Source organism: Adiantum capillus-veneris, chromosome 19 (assembly GCF_014529385.1).
Source record: "Adiantum capillus-veneris isolate H3 chromosome 19, ASM1452938v2, whole genome shotgun sequence".
In the NCBI taxonomy this organism is placed as follows: domain Eukaryota; kingdom Viridiplantae; phylum Streptophyta; class Polypodiopsida; order Polypodiales; family Pteridaceae; genus Adiantum; species Adiantum capillus-veneris.
This window is the reverse complement of record NC_140949.1, coordinates 140,976,840-140,997,587: the sequence shown is the minus strand read 5'-3', so window position 1 is coordinate 140,997,587 and position 20,748 is coordinate 140,976,840. Positions and strand designations below refer to the sequence as shown.

Below are 20,748 nucleotides of genomic sequence, written 5' to 3'. Positions count from 1 at the left end.
CTTGACAAGAGCCGGTGCTGTTTTGGTGTTGAACGACCCTCTCTTCTATTCCTTGCAATTAATGGTATTCGAGCCACAGGTACAATAGCTTGAGTGCTTTTTCTAAAGGGCTAAAGATGAGTAGCAACTAGGGCTTGAAGTACCTAAAAATTTTACACCTAAAAGTTGTTAGAATGGATGACAATAGTAAAGAGAGTGAAATTAATGTTGATAACTTTGATTTTGCTAATGAGCAAGCTACTAATGATGCCCTGATGCTCGGTAACTATCTTGTTTCTAGGCTTCAATAAGCCATGGGTAATCCATCCCTTCAACGTGAAGTGCAACGGTAGCTTCGTGCTCATGGGACTCTCCAAGTTCCCCACCATGACCAAAGAACACCTAGGAAGCTTCCTTGCAAGACTTCCAAAAGAGGTCTCTCTTTGATTCGGGAAGAAGAAGAGGATCCCTATGAAGGGCTGAAAAGTTTGCTCCTTGATGACGCATCTCCTTCTCAAAGGAGAACTCAAGAGCCTCCGCTGGAGGAACGAGAAAGAAGTGAGTCTCCCGCCACATCAGCGGAGATGGCTCCACGAAGACGGTGGGCTAAACGCTCTCCATCACCTCCAAAACAGAGAAGACCATCGCATACTTGTCCACACCATACTTCAAAGAGGGATGACAAAAAGCAAGAGAAGAAAAAGGCAAGAAAGAGGACACCCTCTTCTCCATCTTCTTCATCCTCTTCCTCTAATGAAAGTGATGGTCAAGACAATGAAGATCAAGGCAAGAAAAAGGCGAGAAAGAGGTCACCCTCTTCTCCGTCTTCCTCAAATTCTTCATCTTGTGAAGAAAGTGATGATGTAACCTTTGAACCATCAAAAAGAAGAGGCCATAGGAAATCTATGCTGCGTGGAAGAGGTCGTCCAAGCTCAAGAAATTCAAACAGGGAGGGAAGAGCATCTCTTTCCTTACCTATGATGGCACTTTTGGTGCTACGGACAAAGTCTTGGCCTTTATCCAACAATTTGATGCGGCGTTTGGAGATGAGGGCTATAGACTATGTGTTACTAACTCACTGCATGAAAAAGTAATGTATGAATCTCATGCTCCTCCTTATGCGGGACATAGAGGGATTCAGTCTACCCTAAAATTGATTGAAACATATTTCTATTGGCCTACGATGAAAGCAAACATACAAGAGTATGTTTCTAAATGTGTGGTATGCCAAAAGACAAAGTTTGATAGAGGAAGGCAACCTGAATTGCTTCAACCTTTGCCAATACCTAGTTCACCATGGGAGAGCATATCCATGGATTTTATCTTTGGATTGCCTAAGTCTATCCATGGGAATACGAGAATATGGACGATAGTAGACACGTTCAGCAAACAAGCTCATTTTATACCTGTCAAAAAGACTATCAAAGCCCATCAAATGGCAACCCTCTTTATATCACAACCCTCTTTATATCACAAACCTCCAAGTACCATGGCTTGCCAATTTCCATAGTGTCGGATAGAGATCCTAGAATGACCAGTAATTTCTGGAAGGGTCTCTTTGAGAATTTAGAAACAAGGCTAAACTTCTCTTCGGCCTATCACCCGCAAACGGATGGCCAAAGTGAAATAGCTAACCTAACAACTCTTGATCTACTAAAAGCCTATGTAACGGAAGTAGATCAAAGATCCCACTGGGAGAAGTACTTACCCTTAGTGGAGTATGCCTACAATAACACTGTACATACTTCCAAGGGAAAAGCACCTTTTGAGGTAATTGAGGGAAGATCAAAAAGTCCCTTGCTACTTAAGGTACACGAGAAGATCTTTGCTCTGCAGATGAGTATAGCCGAGACCTACAAGAATCTTTCCAAAAGATTAAGGATGCTATCTCTATCTCACAACAAAGGCAAAAGGCTGCTGCTGACAAGCACAGAAGAGCCCAAGGCTTTAAAGAAAATGATTGGGTCTTACTCAAATTTCCCAAGGTTCGATTAAGGCACACGACGGGCAAGAATCCTATGGGACACCAAAAGTACTATGCTAAGTTAGCAAAAAGGTACTATGGTCCCTTCCAGATTCTTAGGCCAATCAATGAGATGGCCTATCAACTCATGTTTCCCAACCATTGGCTCATACAAAATGCTTTCCATGTGAGCCTACTAAAGCCCGAGTGCTGCAGCCCGAGTCCATTCTCCGACATGAAGACAAGGTACTAAGAGGTGGTAATACTATCCGACGATATCTTATTAAGTTTAAGAATTATCCTTTTGAAGATGCTAGATGGATGCAAGGCATACAATTAAAGGATAACCTAAACCTTGTCAATGCTTACAATGCTTCCCTAGAGTAAGAAAATGTACAAATGTTAAAAATGAACAAAGTTTTTGTCTTATAAGACTCTCTTTTTCCTTTTTGTGCACAAAAATGAAGTAGTATGCATGCTTAGATCAAGTTTGCAGAGACGGCGTCTCTCAAACACCAAGTAGAGCTTGTCACTCTACTATGGAAGATGATAGGACTAATGTGCAGACATGTTTGCGGTAGCCTCAGGCTCTCAAGCGCCAAATGGACTAGTCATCCATTGTGGAATGATGTCGTAGGGTAACATAGGGATCCTCTACCCGCTAAGAAAAGGACTAGTGAATATGCTTTCTCTTCTCTACCCCATAGTCAAGGACGACTATGATTTCAAGAGAGAGGTAATTTCATAATAATCAATATCCAATTCTCCTAAATGATTTTCTCATGTTAAACTGATCATTTAATATGGGGAAGTGCTAGGGGAGAAAAAGCTAGAATATTGGTTAAGCTAGCAGATCGGCCACAATAGGGATCCAAAGGAGGGAAAATAGGGATCCAAAGGGGGGGCCATCTACAAAAGAGCAATGTGCAACAATGGGCTTAAAAGACCCTAAGGTTCAGCCCATTAAGACTTCCAAAATGCTAAGGTTCCAAAATTCAAAGGCTGTGTCTAAAGGTCAAATATTGGGGGAATTGGATGCTTTGTGTGTGTCCCAAAAGTCTTTGTCAATCCCTACATAGGAGGGGGTGAGCCTTGCAAGTAGGGGATGAGAGAGAAACTCTCTCTCTCTCTCTCTCTCTCACACACACACACACACACACAAGCTCCCTTTACACAAAGGGAATGAGGGACACATGTCAGCTCCCTAGCCAAGATGCCCAGAAGGTGTACCCAATTCCTATTGGATGGCCTTGGAGGTGGACCAATGAGAATTAGGCTAGAGTAAATCTAGTTTAATCAATTTAAAAACACTTAATAAAAGAACCAATAAGAATTAAGCTCTCTAGAAGACTCTTGGACAATCTCCCAAGGGACCAATGAGCACTCAGGAGCCCAATGGCTTGCCTGATTCCTATTGGGTAGGAGGCAGATCCAACCAAGAGCCAAGCTTCAATGCATTCTCATCTCCTCTACCATGATAATTACTAAGCTAAGCTATGCTAATATGAGTGATTATGTGAGAAGATGTACATCTTTCTCGTAAGAATACTCCTTCTTCCTCTCAATCTACTCTCATACCCCGTTAGCTCTCACCATCTTCGAAGGTGTGCGAGGTCTTGGGTTTGAGACTGTGAGGGAATTGTGTTGTGTTTGATAAGTGTTTTGCGTAGTGCATGAAGTTTCCATCTTCATTGCACTAGCTAGTATTGAAGGAACACAAGAAATTGTATTGTAAAATGTCTTTCTTGATGGGAGAAACCATAATACAAAGCCTTTTGGAGGGGGGACCAGCTCCATGCAAATCCGGTCCTCAAATGTTGTCAATTGCTTAATTTATCTCTCTTTTGAAGTATTGTTCATGCTATCTAACTAGGTGTTATGCTTTTTGTTGCTTTCTCCACCCAAGAACTCTTGTTAATCTCATTAGGAATCTATTCTAATGAAATGCTCACTATGTTCATGCTATTTTCCGCTACACACAATATACTAGGCCATTAAATGTTACATTTCTCATAGAATTTGTCAAGTGACTTCATCAAGCCCTCCGTGGTCTTCATCTACGAAACATTGAAAGCCACCGTTGACACCAAGCTTAACCGGATGGTTCCCAGTGCCTTTTGATCAAGGACAATCTATCATTCATCTGCCATTGTTGGGGGATTCTTCGCAAGACCGCCTAGTGGCAAATAGAGGTCCTTTTGGTAGAGATAGTCTTCAATCTGCATCTTCTAATGTTGGTAGTTTTTGCCGTTGAACTTCTCAATCTTGAGCTTCCCTTCCTCCGCCATAACTCCCACTCAATTCAAGGAATCCTCTCCTTGAGATACTTTAGCTACGAGCAAACCTTGCTCTGATAACAATTGTTAGGAAATATGATGTAGCTAAATAGATATTTGAGTAGATTACTTAATGGAGAGAGATAGATTTCACGTACAAGAGATTATAGAGAATAGAGAGAGAGAGAGAGAGAGAGAGAGAGAGAGAGAGAGAGAGAGTACACACAATATACGTGGTTCACCTAATGTGGGCTACGTTCAAGGGAAAGCAGCCACTCAATGGCTTTAGTACTTCAAAACAAGAAGTAGGTTACAAAGGGATTATACCCTTTTGGAGCTTCGGCCTTGCTTCACTCTCACCACTTCACACCCACCTTGTTGCATCAACTTCACACTATGAAATGTGTGTAGAATTGGCTTCCTTTTATAGGCCAAAAGGGCTTCCCTCTCTCATGAGAGGCAGCCATGTGTAGCCGCCCTTGTGTAGATAAGTCCAAATTGGACCCTCCAATCCGCCCAGGTGTGGCCGCCCTTGAGAAGACAAGTCCGTTTTTTGAATTCGGCCACCGGCCAACCGGCCAACCCACTAGTCATTTTCTGACCACTTTCTGACCGCTTGTGTTGGCCATAATATTCCGACAAAAAAGGAATATTCCGACTTTAGGCTCGAGACTGGGCGTGAAAGTTTTGGTTTCCGACGAGTGATTTATTTTTCGGCGAGTTATTTTTCTTCACGCACGATGGCTTCTTCTCATAATGGGGGCCTTACAAATGTGTGTTTTTAACACATAAAATTACAAGGGGTAAATCAGGCTCCATACTATAGGCTCAGCATGGCTCATCCTCGGCTCCTCATCATCCTCACCCACAGCCAGTTTTGCTGCACCACCACATGCCCCCACTCACCCGGCCTCTTGACTTGTGCTTACTGACTATAACGCAACATAGCACCCTTCACTGGCTTCTTACGGCTTCTCTATGCCTACCTACCAAAGTTTGAGGTGCTTTGTCTATATTCAGAGTCTCAAAAGTTAAGGCCACTTTCTCATTCGGTAGCAACTACCAATATTTACCACTTAGGAACCCTTTCCCACACTGTAGCAAAGCTCAAGAAGGCACCATTCTCACACAAAATAAAAAATAACAAAAATTAACATTGCCCTCCACAAGTGGATTTTTCATGTGGATTACTCTTCCATGTGGTGAAGAACATACAAACACATGTTTATCTCATGAGGAAGCTTCACAAAATTGACACCAAGCACGACACATGTCTCATTGTAATGTATATAGATAACCATGTTTTGGCATCTATGCACGCTTTTGTGAACGAGTTTAGACATTGCCTATATGCCAAGTATCCGGTAAGATCACTTGTCAACATGAGCACACACCATATGAGTACCACATTTGCTATGTACATGTGTATTACATCATTAGCCAAGACGGCTTCATCTCAAGAGGGACCAACGAATACAACATGATGAACAAAGATCAACATCAACATGAAAATGATAAACACAACGTCGACACAAGATATTGACGACGCTCACAACATCAAAACGAAAGAAGGAAAACTGGGAAACATTCCCCAACATATTCAGCATAATTTCAAAGTCCTTCTGCATAAAATTAAATAATTGGAGGGCTTTTTCCTAGATGGTTTTTTCCTCCATTGTACACATATGTGCATTATTTCTTCCTTTGCATTATTCATTGGATCAAAATATCAACAACAACATCATCACAATGTGGTAGAACAAGGATGACATTACAACAAGTTCTGAAGTATGCGGGTGGGGGACGAAAATCCTCCAGCAAACAAGAAACGACATGTTCTAAGTATTATCTCAATTATACCTTACCCTCTATTTGTGTCAGGGGAAGGTTGTGTGTGCCTACACCCTGATGTTTTGTGTCAGGAGAGGCTTGTGTGTGCCTACACCCTGATGTTTTGTATGCCTACACCCTTTGCGTTTAGGGGAGGCAACTTTGTCTTCAAGGGGAGGCTTGTGAATTGTGTGCCTCACCCTAGCGTGTTTTGAGGGAAGGATTATTGTGTGAGTGATATGCAACCAAAACCCGCATAGGGGAGGATTGTTGGGATGCGAGGTCTTGTTGCATCTCTTGTGTGAACAACCCCTTCCACCTCATGTGTCAAGCCATGTGAAGAACCTCTCATAACCTTTGTGTAAAGAACAATCACTTGTATTTGTGCATAGGAACCACATCTTATACCCATGTGTCAAAAGGATGTCTCTTTTGTATAAGCCTATATATAGGCACATTCTTCTCAATACAATGTAGGTCTATCATTTTGCAAGTATACTATATATTGTATTGTGCAATAGTTTCTCTCTCAAGCTCTACACTAACCTTTCCAAGCATGCTTATGCCATGAATGGCACACAAACCTATCCACCTTAACCCTACAAGCAAAACATGGAGAAAAATTCTTTATGGTCTTCAAAATGTAAAGAAAAGCCACTCTTCAAATGATTTTCAAAATTGAAAGTAGTTATTGGTCAGTCTTGAAATTAAGGGCTGGAGTAAAATGGCCTCGCAACAACCATAGGCTTAAGTATTATAAATTTAGATAGAGTACTAAGGTCTTTTTGACTTTTTATTGCCAAGACTCCTCATAAGTCTTTTTACTTTCTACCGTCCTAGTAGTTACCCTTCACTTTTGCAATTTGATTAAATTTTTTTAAGGTTCTTTTTGAAATGAAGCAGAATGTGACACATAGAGGATCTCTCCTTCCTTGAAAATTTTAAGTTGTTTCATATATAATAGTATGTGACCCGTGCATTGCTATGGCTAATTAGAAGCTAGGTTTAAGTCTGTGATACTCTCCTCCCTCATATTTTCCCTCGGTGGAAACATGTGCAAGCATTCTCTATGCATCGATGAAATATTATCGAATATATTCTTAGATGCTTCATTATTAATTAAGATCATTCTCCAAAGCGACGATAAGGCATCTATAATAACTAAATATCAACATCTCATATAGAAAAATAGAGGAGATGACATCTAAACCCTCTAAGAAGACAATCCAATGAAAATCCACCCACATCAATGTGTTTATCCTTATAACCCTTTTGAAACATAAAGTAATTGTTGGCTGCTTTAAGTTGCTATATTGTTCCATTGAGTTGGTCATTATTTAATGCTCATTGGTTGGCTTAGAGGTGATACATTCTTTTCCTCGTAGTATAGCTTAATTGTTGTAGGATCTATAATTGGGATGTATAACCGTGGTGTACATGGTGTATAATTTATGAGGATGTGAAGGCTTGCATATCACATAATATTTTAGTCATAATTTCTAAGATTTTGTTGTTCAATTAGCCAAAAAAGCTAATGCATGAGTTCATCTCTCTCTCTCTCTCTCTCTCTCTCTCTCGCAAAAGGGGATCTTCACATATAACATTGTTCATTACAAAGGAATACGCGAAACTTTATAAGGTGCCATTTGAAATTTGTCTAGCAATACTTTGAAGTAATTGGCCTTGAAGATGCCTGCTTACCTAACTCTTTGTTCACCTATGTGTTGTGTTAGGTATTGGACATATTTGATGCATCATGTGTATGTGCATTGTAGGGGACTATGTTAATGGCATGGATAGGCTCTCTCGCCTTATTTATCTACCTATCATTGATTGAAAAAGAAAAGAGACATTCTTTCTCTCTTGATCACTTTGTATTAATAAAAATAAAAGAGTGTTTTCATGATTATTTTGTAATTGAAGCTTTAACATACACACAATGCAGCTTATCAACTCAAGTTTCCCAACCATTGGCACATACACAATGCTTTTCATATGAGCCTATTTAAGCCCTACAAAGGAGAGCCACCAAGTGATTCAATTATTGAAGAGCCCCCAAAAATGGAAGACCAAGAAGAGGTGCTACAACCCGAAGCTGTCCTTTGGCATGAAGACAAGGTAATCCGCCATGGTAAGATTATCCGCTGATATCTTATTAAGTTCAAAAATTATCCTTTTGAAGATGCTAGATGGATGCAAGGAATACATCTTAAGGATAGTATGAACCTTGTTAATGCTTACAATGCTACATTAGAGTAAGCAAATGTACATGTTAGGCTTTTAAATGACCAATGTTTTTGTCTTATAAGACTAATTATCTTTTTATTGTGCACAAATTTAAGTAGTATGCATGCTTAGAATCATGTTTGTGATGATGACGTCTCTCAAACACCAAGTGGAATTTATCACTTACTTTGGGAGAATGAAATGGACTAAAGAGAAGACATGTTTACGACAGCTATGTATTCCAAGCACCAAATGGATTAGTCTTCCATCTTGGAATGATGTCGCAGAGTAAAAAAGGATCCTCTACCCACTAAGAAACATTGACTAATGACTAATACTTTATCTCTTCTACCTCATAGTCGAGGATGACTATGATGTCAAGAGAGAGGCAATGTCATAAAATCTAATATCTAAAAAATCCAAATGATTTTCTTGTATGAAATTGATCATTTAATATGGAAAAATAAATGAGAACAAAGGTTAGAATATAGACATGTGCTTACGGATCTATATCAACATGGGGCCAAAATGAGAGACGGTATGTTAAAGAGCAAGGCTATCTAATGGATCTTAAAGACCTTAGGGTTAGCTTCATTAAAGACCTCCAAAGGTTAGTGTTAAAAGTCCTTTGACCTTAGGCAAGCTAGGACTGTGCTTGAGGTGGGAACCCGTCCAAGCTTGAGGTGCTTGTCGTGCTTGTTGCTGACTAAATGGTGCTTGTCATGCTTGTTGACTAAGGTGCTTGAAGTGCTTAATGACTAAGGTTCTAAGGTGCTCCATGACTAAGGTGCTTAAGGGAATCAAGATGTTCCCAAAAGTCAACATGATCCCTACTCAAGGGGGGGGGGGGGGAATCCTCATTGTAGGAGCTAGAGAGACAACACACACATTCTCACACAAGTTAAGCCTTGCCTAATGAAGCAACATGAACACATGTCAAGTTCCTCTCCATGTTTCCCTCATAAGGTGCCTAAAGACTATTGGTTGGTCTCTTAAGGGGTCCAATAATAAATTAGCTAATTTAATTAATTGTGTATGTATTTATCAAGTTCTCTCTCTCAAAGGGGAAAGGGGGACACTTGTCCCAAGGCAAGCATGCTTGCTTGATATGCACTTTGTATGTGATTGTCCAGGCTTGAAGGGGTCCAATGAGCTTCCACCAAGAGCTAGAAGAGGGGGTCAGCCAAAGCAAGGAGGGGGACTATCTTGCGGGGTATACTCTCTCTCTCTCTCTCTCTCTCTCTCTCTCTCTCTCTCTCTCCCCCCCTCTCTCTCTCTCTCACACACACACACACACACACACACACACACACACACACACATTGTGTGAAGTGCAAAGTGCAACAACTCCATCTCCTTCTCCAAACTTGTTGAGAAGTTGGGAGCCTACACCAACACTCTTGGCTATGGAATGCAAATCCAACCAAGAGCTATGCTTCAATGCTTAAACTTACCATCTTATTCATCTTCATTACTATGCTATTATTCTATGCTAAGCAAGAAGAGTGATGATAAGTGAGGAGCTATTTCTTTCTCCTATGAATGCTTCTTCTTCCTCTTCCCTACCCTCATTATCGCTAGCTCTCTCCAGCTTTGAAGTTGTTTGAGGCCTTGGGACTGAGGCTGGGGATGGTTAATGCTTTTACAAAGTTTATGTTATGCTCGTGATGCATGAAGCTTTCCATCTTCATTGCATCACCTAGGTCACAAGAAACACAAAGATTGTATTGTACCAAGTCTATCTTGATGGGAAAATCTATAATACAAAAGCCTATTGGAGGGGGGAGCAGATCCACATAAACCCGGTCCTCAATTATTGTCATGTTCTCTAATTCTCTCTCTTGAAAAAGTATCGTTCATGCCAAGTTAATTAAGTATAATGATTATGTTCCTACCAGTAATTAATTTCACCCTCTATATTCTCAAAGTAGTCTCACAAAAATGCTCACTCTAATTCTCTTAATTTCGCTATTCTCAAAGTTCATAGGCCCTGTCCATTACATACATAATCCAGAAGAACTAGTGCAAGGCATTGCCTTCAACCATTAAAGAAAGGGCACACCACCTTTATATGGGAGAGAATTAGCATTGTTTGTCTTACTCTCAATCCTTGAGCTACCTTGTAATGTATTCGCTTGATTGCAATGCATCAAGCAATATAATATTTTTATTACTTTAAGAAAACAAGATGTTCATCTCGCACCTATATTGATATTCTCATTGTAGCACAAAACTTAGTGTTACATATTTAGGTTTAGAAATGGCTATACTCTTTATCCCTGGACCTAAATCTCAAAATGACACAAGGAATCTAAGATTTAACCAGAAAATAAATGGACTTCCATAAAGCTATAACAGATATGTGTACAAAACTAGTCTTGCTTGGTGGGCATCGCTATAGAACCTAACAAGACATACACATGTTGACATCAAGCATCAAGCACTAAAGTTAATGGAGTACAAGCACATTGATAAATTTTTAAGAAAAAATTACGTATATGATGACTAATTACGTCTATAAATGCCTGTAAAATGGTCCAATTTCACCGCATTAATGAAATTTTAAAATGAAATACATGCATATTTATTTGCCAAATCAAGCATAGTCAATTCTCTTTTTTCTCATAGAACCTGAGAGAGAGAGAGAGAGAGAGAGAGAGAGAGAGAGAGAGAGAGAGAGAGAGAGAGAGAGAGAGAGAGAGAGAGAGAGAGATTTTTATGTGTTGTCCCAATCGGAGGGAGCAAGGAATTTTGGATGTCAATCACACAACCTAATGGAAAAAATATTTGAGAAGGAAAATGCTAGGACAAAGGGTTGTCCTCATGCTACATAATGGTTATGCAAAGGAGAACGTTGCACTACAATATATAAGATGCATTGCCAAAGAAGGAAGTACACAGTTTCACATCAACCACCTAGGGGTAAAGTAAACATGTACATAGTATTGTAATTTACATAACATGAATTGTCAAACTGTGAGAAAAGAAATGCCTATCTATTTGATATATAGATTCAATGATCAAGATTGAGCATGCATTAGTGAGAAAAACATGTGGCTAAACAAAAGTTAAGGAAGCATTGACAAACTCAAAAAATGTATTGAGCATGCATTAGTGAGAAAAACATGTGGCTAAACAACAGTTAAGGAAGCATTGACAAACTCAAAAAATGCAAAAAACGTCAATAGACGAGAAATTGAAGTGTACTAATGACCCGGTGATTGTGCAGAGGTGTCGTCCAGTTGTACAAACTGGAGGAGAATGTTTGAATCAAGTTACATAAAAGCAATGTGAATAGTTAAACATTTCGTTTTGCACTTAGGCACAAAGTAGAAATGCTAAATATACAGTGCACGTCATGCAAAAGTGCCATACAAAAGTATGGTGGAGAGTTGGCATTGTGATCTCTCCAAAAATTATAAGAAATGGAAGTCGTGCCCTGCCCCATAGCATTTATGTGTTGCACCATAGACATAGGAAATTGGATACATATAGCGGACCTTGCAACGTTGTCGAGCTGCAGTCGTTCTTGTGCAGTCAATACGTCCATTGTTGTGAATATTTGTTCTCTCTATCAGACACAAAACAAGAGTCAAGACAAATACAAAAGATACAGGATATAGATTAAGTTTAAAGAGAAGCAGAGGTAACTTTATAATGTACGTCATAAACAATGTAGGGTTTATTCTAGTGATGAGTTCTTAGTTTGAAAGCCCCACTGGAACCTAGTGAAGCATGTTGCTTCCATGTCTATGTTATAAATTGTAAAGTTTACATATCTCAATCATTATCTATAAATTATCTTCTTTTGAAAACATAGATGTTGCCGAAGAGGTGATGAGTGTCGGGCTTGCCCAAATCAGGCGGGCGAGTAGTGGTTTTGAGTGCTCTAGCAGTACCTCCACAACGCTCAACGTCTTCTTTTGACCAGCTATGGACCGAGACTATACCAAATTCATAAGAATTATAAGAAATGGAAGTTGTGTCCTACACCGTAGCATTTATATGTTGCACCAAGCAAACGCATAGACATAGGAAATTGGATGCAAATAATGGACTTTGCAGTGTTGTTGAGCTGGATTCACCAATAGGTGAGCAGTGTACCCATGGTTGATCCTCTTGCAAAGGGGGTGAGGGAATCAAAGGATGATGACGATGGTGATGACAAAGAAGATGATGACAAAGAACTATGCGTCTTTGTAAGATCCCCAATTTTTGGGTCTCTTTTAAAAATCAAAAAATTAGCTTGCAATATCTATTTTGCCAAATTTTGACTTAAGATGCTTGATTGACAAGATTGTAAGGGTCTAAAGTGAAAAGAAAGGCTGTTTCCATGTTCCAATAGGTTAGACGGACGTTTGGTTAAGTTTGAAAAAATATGCTATTTTTAGCTTTTTCATGCTTTTTATGCTTTTAGGTGCTTTTTTTGCAAAAAGCAAGGTCGGATCCTTGATCTATGTGTTCGGGGGAAGCTATGGTTCATTTTTGTAAAAATATACTTTTTGAGTGCTTTCCACGCTATTTTTAGTTTTTCATGATTTTTAGTGCTTTTTAGTGAAAAGCGAGTCCGCTTTCTTATTCTAATGGATGAGGGAAACACGTGGTTCAATTTTAAAAAAAATTACTTTTTTCTTTTCTTTTTGCTCTATCTTTAGCTTTCCGTGCTTTTCAGTGTTTTTGAAAAGCAATGTGCTTTTTAGGATGACCTAAACATAAAAAAATTAATTTTAGTCTCCGGCGGATTTAAAAATGATCACCCGAAGCAAAAACGGGACCAAACGGGAATTATTTTTATAAAAAGCAGTACCGTAAATACTCCGGGGCAGTACGAGAAAGTCATAATCATGTCAGGACGTTAAAGTGTGGCATAGTCTAGCTAAGGTTCCATTACTTGGCAGGATATTGTTCAATTGGCCAATTTTGCTGTAAAAATTGATTGGTAAGTGGGAAAGTTGACCACCAAAAGCAAAGGCATGTTTTTAGCAAAGTGCACAAAAAGTTGGAGCTATTCTTGGCCCAAAATCTAGCGCTAGTTTTTGGCTTGGACATTACTCTGGCCTGCTGCACTTGCCTATAAATTTCCAGTTAGTGCTCAGTTTTCAGTGTCGTCTGCTGCGTCTACTACCGCAAGGCTATACGTATCTATTATACGGAGTGGTGCAAGCTCTCCATCACCATCTCCATAAGCTCTTCTCTCTCTCTCTCTCTCAGAAGGATATTCTCTCTCTACTTGCTTATTATCTTCTCTCTTGTTTCATGGTGTACGCGCTCTCCGGAAGCTCTTGTGGTGGATACCTCTACGTAGCTCTCATCCACGGCTCTCTTGCGGCAAAGCAAGAAGCCTTTCGACAGTCCCTAATCGATTCTAAAGCATGGTGAGGAGCTCTAAACTCCATAGCCATCATCATCTCTCTCTCTCTCTCTCTCTCTCTCTCTCTCTCTCTCTCTCTCTCTCTCCCCCGGAAGCTCTCATGGCGGATACCTCTACGTAGCTCTCATCACTACTCTCTTGCAGAAAAGCAAGAAGCCTTTCGACAGTCCCTGATCGATTCTAAAGCATGGTGAGGAGCTCTAAACTCCATAGCCATCATCATCTCTCTCTCTCTCTCTCTATGTCATTTTCTGGGTAGTGCCCTCTCGGTGATTGTTTTTTCGTATACGAGTGCATGTATGGATTAACCGAGTATGTATGAAGTTGTCCCATGATTATTTCATCATGTTTAACATGATGATTTATGCACATGATGCGTTTATGATCACGTGTGTGCATAAAAAGCACTTTTTGTTTCACGTCATAGAGACGGTAGGAACACTGTTTTGGTCATAACTCACAAACCATTATGAATCAACCAGAACCCTTTGTACAAGAAATAAAACACATCATTTAGAATATTTTCTCTCTTTGGTGTCATGTGAAAATCATGCACGAGCCAAGAGATATGGTCAAAAAACAGCTTGCTGTCCACCACTGCACTTAACCAAATTTTTTGACCCCAGGCTCTTTGGAATTCCACTATATAGTTTAACCGGATGGACAAACCCACTTAACCAATTGAAAAGCTTGAAGAAACTTGATAATAAATGTATTCAAGTTTCTGTTATCACCTCAAGAATGCGAGTTATTAATCGTTCCATAATCGGTTTTACCTACGCATGTAGGGGTGCTACCATATGACGTCGTGAGTTACCCGAGCTGTTTATGTATGATTTATGGTTTGTTTTGGTGAGTTGATTTCAGTTATTAGATACCCATAAACTTATGTAAAGGTACATGGTTAGTGTAAGATCCCCAATTTTTGGGTCTCTTCTAAAAATAAGAAAAATAACTTTCAATATCTATTTCACTAAATTTTGACTTGAGATGCTTGATTAACAATATTGGAAAGTCATAATTATGTCAGGATATTATGGTGTGGCATAGTCTAACTACGGTTTCCATTAGTTGGTCAGATACTGCTTAGATAGTCAATTTGCTGTAAAAATTGAATGGTAAGTGGGAGAGTTGACCACCAAAAAGCAAAGACTTGTTTTTAGAAAAGAAAGAGTCTTTTTAGAGAAGAGAGGAGGAGTTTAGTTTAGAACTCTTTTTTGGAAGCCAAGCTTCCTCTTAGAGACTAGAAATCATGCATTGAAATCCGTGTCCGCAAGAAAAAAAATGTAATTAAAAAAAAAAGGCCTGAACATGCGCGAACTTGTCTCTCCTTGCTCACTCTATTCTTGGCTTGTGATTTTGCCCTTGAGAGCCTATATAAAGACCTCTCTCCCTTCACTTTGAATACACATATAGATACACTCTCAAAGGCAGAAGCTCTCTTGCCTTGACGTCAGAATTACCTATCTATTATACGGAGTGGTGCAAGCTCTTTATCACCATCTCCATAAGCTCTTCTCTCTCTCTCTCTCTCTCTCTCTCTCTCTCTCTCTCTCTCTCTCTCTCAGGATACTCTCTCTATACTTACTTATTATCTTCTCTCTCGTTCCACGGTGTACGCGCTCTCCGGAAACTTTCATGGCGGATACCTGTACATAGCTCTCATCACCGCTCTCTTACGGAAACACAAGAAGCCTTTCCACATCCCCTAATCGATTCTAAAGCACGGTGAGAAACCATAAACTCCATAGTCATCATCATCATCTCTCTCTCTCTCTCTCTATGTCGTTTTTTTTGCTTAGTCACCCTCTCAGTGATTGTTTCTCGCATACAAGTGCATGTATGGATTAAATAAGTACATACTAAGTTGCCCCATGATTATTTCATCATGTTTAACACGCTGGTTTATGCATATGATGCGTTTATGACCACGTGCGTGCATAAAAAGCATTTTTTTGTATCACGTCATAGAGACGGTAGGAACACTGTTTTGGTCATAAATCACAAACCATTGTGAATCAACCCGAACCCTTTACACCAAAGATAAAACACATCATTTAGAACATTTTCTCTCTCAGGTGTCATGTGAAAAACACGCATGAGCTAAGAGATATGGTCAAAAAAAAATTTGCTGCCCACTACACAACCAAATATTTTGACTCCAAGCTCCTTGGAGAACCACTATATAGATTCACCGGATGGGCAAACCCACTTAACCAACATTGATGAAACTTGCTGATAAATGAATTTAGGTCTCCGTTATCACTTCGCGAATGCGAGTTATTAATCACTCTATTATCTGTATTACCTACACGCGTAGGAGTGCTATCAAGGGGGGATACCATATGACGCCGTGAGTTAACCGAGCCATTTTGATATGTTTTATGGTTTGTTTTGGTGAGTTGATTTCAATTACTAGATGGCCATAAACTTATGTGGGAGTATATGGTTAAACATCTTGAACCGCATAGGCAGATATGAATAAAATGACTTTTTTTTTAGGGTTACCGTTTGTTGTGTGAGTACCGTATGGTCAAAGTGATGTGATGGAGTGATAGTCTATATTATGGAGCTGGACTTGATGTATTTGTTTGAGGTCAAATACCTTCATTTGCATGTTTTGCATGCTTTCAAAAATGTCAAAAAATTGTTTTTTGCATATGTGTGAAGTTATGGTTTATGGTTGACCTACAGGTCGGAGTTGTTTTTCATCATGTTTATGGTGTTGGAATGTTATCATATGATGTATGGGAACTCATGGCCTCATATGTATGGTTATGACTGCTTTCCACCCCTCTAGGTCAAAACTAGCTGTATGTGCTAGAGTGGTGAAGTGCAAATGTGATGCATCAACTTTGCATGATTTAATGTTTTCAAATTTGGAGTTTTATAACATGATTAGTTGTTGGTTGGACTCTTTTTTATGCATGAAAGAATCACTTCTTAAGGGTCGCATGTGTGTAGACTCCGATTGATTGCAGGGGATGGGTCAAACTCCAAGTGCGGGAGTTTGTCCAGTGTGATTATGATTTATGGTTAAGGGCTGAGATTCCCTCATGGATTATGGTTGAAATTTTATGGTGGAAGCCGGTGTGACTTATGGTTTTTTTTGTTTGGATTGGGTTATACTACCGAAATTTTTGCAACCATATTATGTTCTAAAGTGGTTATGCAGGATTGGTCGTGTCTCACCCAAAGGGTGGAGTGCTCACATATGTGATGTGATTGGATTATTGTTTATGGTTTTTTTTGGGATTGGATCATGAAGTGATCAAGATGGTTTATGGTAGACGTGTAAGGGTAGAGACCCTGTACAGTCTAAATGTTTGGAAAAGGATTGTTTGTGCATCTCGGAAGTGCTATTGTGGTTGGACTCATGTGTTATGTTTCTCATGGTAGCGTCGCTACAAGCCTAGGATCACCTACATCACTTAGCCTTAGACTAAAGGATCGCTGACCTGGGGCTTTGCTGGATCGGGGGTACTGCCTAGGTCTTCTTCTTTTTGTTAGGCTGGTCTACACGGTTAGTGTGTCGTGGGTTGAATGACCTACATGGCTACCGCGTCAGGGATTTTGCCTTGGCTTTGCTTAAACACCCGGTGATGGGCATCAAAGAGGCGTGGTGCCTAAACTAGTATGGTTGGTGTTGATACCCTACCACCTACTGGTATTTCGGATCCTTTCAGAGCTTGGGTTCATGGAGGGAGGCGAAGCGGCCTCAGGCTATGTCTGGCTCAGCTAGGTTGGAGGTGTTCAGGGTCACTCCTGGCGAACTGAAATTCGCTTTGTCCGTAGTAGAGTGGAAGTGGATGGGTGGACCGATCGATCTCTACACAGGGTTCGGTGCTCTGTTAGTTGTTTTGTCATAAACTTTTTGATGTTATGGTATACCCAGATTTTGTCATTGCATTAATACATGGTTGCCTGTTCCATTTAGATGGGTATTTAAAGATTCTCTGTTATCATCTTCTCATGTCAATTCTCTCTCCCTCTCTCTCTCTCTCTCTCTCTCTCTCTCTCTCTCTCTCTCTTCCCGCAATGCGGTGTACACATATATTTACCCTCCACAATGTTATATTTTTTTAGTACACTTTCATTCATAACACCTATTTAGGGGTACACTAGTTGCTAGGTACCTCTGGATTCTGTCAGGCTCATGGCCTAAACTCCATGCTTGGTCGGGCGTTGAGAACTCCTCCCCTCTACAAATGCTTCCACAACTCTAATGTATATTGAAAATTGTATAAAAGTGTAAATTATATATTTTTGTGCATAGACCCCTAGAAAGGGGTATCTCTCACCTGGTATCAGAGCCAATGCTTAAGGTTAAGGGGATAGCCTGAAGCCTGATACTAGTCGGGTTGATTATGCATAGTGCACACATTCATGCATGTTGTTTGAGAAAGGATATTGTATGCATGATGCATCTATAAGTGACATTGGTTAAAGGTACTTGTTTGACTTGTCTTCTTGAGTAGAAGTGTTTTGTTTGAGTTATGATAAAGTGATTGAAGTGTTCAACAAGTGTATTAAGAATTTTATTTGAATGTTTGTTTTAGTAACAACCCTTGTGGGTGACTTCTAACGTCTCATAACTAGATCTTGTCTTTCAATGGGGTGTAAATGACCTCCCATTCCTTAGAAAATTATGGTTAAAGTTTCCCTCCCGTCCACCCTTTTTGACTCATAATGCGGAAAGATTAACGTAATATATTGTTAATAAGATTTTGGATTTGACATGATGCAGAAATAGATCATGCCTCCTAGAGGAAATGGTGTTCCTGCTAATGCCAATGTCCCGATTGCACCTCAACCAACTATCATTGATCGTGACATCAACGCTATGCTTTGAAAGTCACAACCTGGGAGCTTTAGCGGAGAAGGCAAAAATGTAGGCAAGGATCTTGAGGATTGGATTGAGTGCATGGATGATTAATTTGATTTAGCTCATTCATCTGCAGAGAATAAGGCTATCATTGCTAAGTTCAAACTAAAGAAAATAGCCAAGCGTTGGTGAAAAGACCATTGCACAGAAAACAATGTTGATCCTAATGCTACAACTTGGGATTATCTTAAGACTCAACTTAAGAAGAACTATCAGAACAAAGTTTATCATTCAGACCGTATGAATGAGTTTCTTGACTGTACTCAAGGAACCAGAGATCTGTAATCATAGTATCAACATTTACTAACCCTTGTCAAGTATGCTCCAGTTGGGATGACTTAGGAAGTCAAAGTACCACGATTCATATCAGGCCTCCATAATCCTTTGAAGACTAGACTTCAAATCTTACTCCTTAAAAATTTTGCAGATGTTCTTGATGCGGGTAAACCGATTGAGCTCGAATTATCAAATGATAATAAAAGACCTCGACCAGAGGATGAGTCTAGATCTTCATATCCTTAGACTCGAGAAGCCATATTACGTAGGAGGCCAAGAAGAGATCACCTTTGCTTCAATTGTTTTGTGTCTGACCACGTGTCTCGGGATTGTCCGTTTAATGATCCAGAGAATTAAGAACTTGCAAGACAAAATGATTTTAGAAGTACGGACACTAACAGGAACTTTAGAGATTCACAATCTGCACCTAATACAAACCAAAGACCACCACAAAACCAAGGGAATTTCAGACCTGGAATCCAATCTTTACAAGAAATGGAAAATTCAATAGATCAGCTTGTTCAGGATGAAATCAATAGCCTCAAGGAGGAACCCAAGCCTGTAGAACTCAGAATGCTCGAGGTGGGGAAAATCCATCAAATGTTGGTGTCCATGCAGCTACTACAAATGAAGGAGAAAGTGAAGAACTTTTGGTGCCATTTGGACTTGCAAATGCTCCATCATTATTTAATATTATGGCAACCAAAATCTTTCCAAGACAGGATCATAATTGAGAAATAGGATAGTCAAAATTTAGCATATAGCTATAGAAGGTTTTAGACTTACTCATTTGTTATATGTCGAGGTGAGGACACCTTGAATTTTTCAAGTGTGGGAGTATGTAAGATCCCCAATTTTTGGGTCTCTTCTAAAAATAAGAAAAATAACTTTCAATATGTATTTCACCAAATTTTGACTTAAGATGTTTGATTAACAGTATTGGAAAGTCATAATTATGTAAGGATATTACGGTGTGGCATAGTCTAACTACGGTTTCCATTAGTTGGCCAGATATTGCTTGGATGGTCAATTTGCTGTAAAAATTGAATGTTAAGTGGGAGAATTGACCACCAAAAAGCACAGGCTTGTTTTTAAGAAAGAAAGAGTCTTTTAATAAACGAGAGGATGAGTTTAGTTTAGAACTCTTTTCTTAGAATCCAAGCTTCTTCTTATAGACTGGAAATCGTGCATCGAAATCCATGTCCACAAGATTAAAAAAAAAAAAACTAAAACTGTGAACGTGCGTGAACTTGTCGCTTCTTGCTCACTCTATTCTTGGCTTGTGATTTTGGCCTTGAGAGCCTACATAAAGACGTCTCTCCCTTCACTTTGAATACACATATAGATACACTCTCAGAGGCGGAAGCTCTCTTGCCTTTACGTTAGAATACCTATCTATTATACGGACTGGTGCAAGCTCTTTATCACCATCTCCATAATCTCTTCTCTCTCGAGAAGAACAAGAAGAAGAAGAAGGATACTCTCTCTCTACTTGCTTATTATCTTCTCTCTTGTTTCACGGTGTACGCGCTCTCCGAAAACTTTCGTGGCGGACACCTCTACATTGCTCTCATCACCGCTGTGTTGGGGCAAAGCAAGAAGCCTTTCTACAGTCCCTAATTGATTCTAAAGCACGGTGAGAAACCATAAACTCCATAGTCATCATCTCTCTCTCTCTCTCTATGTTGTTTTTTTTGCGTAGTCACCCTCTTGGTGATTGTTTTTCGCATACGAGCGCATGTATGGATTAGCTAAGTACATACAAAGTTGCTCCATGATTATTTCATCCTGTTTAACACACTGATTTATGCACATGATGTGTTTATGATCACGTGCGTGCATAAAACGCCTTTTTTTGTTTCACGTTGTCATAGAGACGGTAGGAACATTGTTTTGGTTATAAATCGCAAACCGTTATTATACAGACCGAATCCTTTATACC

General features: G+C 39.6%; 1 pseudogene; it reads left to right on the top strand.

Moving 5' to 3' along the window:
* The first annotated feature begins 293 nt into the window (after nt 1-293).
* LOC147434978 (uncharacterized) lies at nt 294-19,052 on the top strand (annotated as a pseudogene).
* Nucleotides 19,053-20,748: the final 1,696 nt, after the last annotated feature.